The sequence below is a fragment of the Oxyura jamaicensis genome, unplaced genomic scaffold (genome assembly GCF_011077185.1).
Source record: "Oxyura jamaicensis isolate SHBP4307 breed ruddy duck unplaced genomic scaffold, BPBGC_Ojam_1.0 oxyUn_random_OJ47713, whole genome shotgun sequence".
NCBI classification, from domain to species: domain Eukaryota; kingdom Metazoa; phylum Chordata; class Aves; order Anseriformes; family Anatidae; genus Oxyura; species Oxyura jamaicensis.
This window is the reverse complement of record NW_023306033.1, coordinates 1-1,139: the sequence shown is the minus strand read 5'-3', so window position 1 is coordinate 1,139 and position 1,139 is coordinate 1. Positions and strand designations below refer to the sequence as shown.

The window sequence follows — 1,139 nt, the reverse complement described above, 5'->3', positions numbered from 1 at the left end:
TGGGGCGGCCCCGGTGTTTTTGGGGTGGCCCTTGTATATTTGGGGCAGCCCCGGTATTATTTTTGGGGTGGCCCCAGTGTTTTTGGGGTGGCCCCGGTATATTTGGGGTGGCCCCGGTATTATTTTTGGGGTGGCCTCAGCGTTTTTGGGGCAGCCCTGGTATATTTGGGGCGGCCCCGGCATTGTTTTTGGGGCAGCCCCGGTATTGTTTTTGAGGTGACCCTGGTATTTTTGGGGTTGCCCTGCTATTATTTTTGGGGCAGCCCCAGTATATTTGGGGTGGCCCTGGTATTATTTTTGGGGTGGCCCTGGTATTATTTTGGGGGCAGCCCCGGTGTTTTTGGGGTGGCCCTGGTATTATTTTTGGGGTGGCCCCGGTATTTTTGGGGTGGCCCCGGTATTGTTTTTGGGGTGGCCCTGGTATTTTTGGGGCAGCCCTGGTATACTTGGGGCAGCCCCGGTATTATTTTTGGGGCGGCCCCGGTGTTTTTGGGGCAGCCCTGGTATTTTTGGGGCAGCCCCGGTATTATTTTTGGGGCGGCCCCGGTATTTTTGGGGCGGCCCCATCTCACCGCGGCCGCCGCCCCCAGATCCAGCCCGACCTTCGGGAGCTGATGGAGACGATGAACCGCATGAGCCACCTGCCCCCCGACTTCGAGGGCCGCCAGAAGGTGAACCAGTGGTGAGTGCGCGCTGCCGGGTGCGGGCTGTTTTTTGGGGGGGGACGTTTTTGGGGGGGCCCCCCGCCGACGCCGCCCGCTCCCCGCAGGCTGCAGACGCTGAGCGGGATGTCGGCCTCGGACGAGCTGGACGACTCCCAGGTGCGCCAGATGCTCTTCGACCTCGAGTCCGCCTACAACGCCTTCAACCGCTTCCTGCACGCCTGAGGGGCTGACGCTGCCCCCCCCGGCCCCCCCCGGGGCGTTACGGGGGCGCCGCGGCCCCAACACGGAGTGGTGACCCCCGGGGACGGGCAATAAAAAACCCCTGGTCCTTCGCCTGCGTCCTGCGGGAAGGGATGGGGACCCGGGGGGACAGCGAGGGGATGGGGACCTGGGGGGACAGCGAGGGGATGGGGACCCGGGGGGACACCGAGGGGATGGGGACCCGGGGGGACACCGAGGGGATGGGGACCCGGG

At 64.5% G+C, this 1,139-nt stretch overlaps 1 long non-coding RNA gene across 1 annotated transcript; it reads left to right on the top strand.

Annotated features, from left to right (window-relative positions):
- Positions 1-549: 549 nt before the first annotated feature.
- Positions 550-914, top strand: LOC118158841. The gene is made up of 2 exons (XR_004746911.1): positions 550-682; positions 770-914. It is a non-coding gene; the product is annotated as an uncharacterized LOC118158841 (long non-coding RNA).
- The last annotated feature ends 225 nt before the right edge of the window (positions 915-1,139 follow it).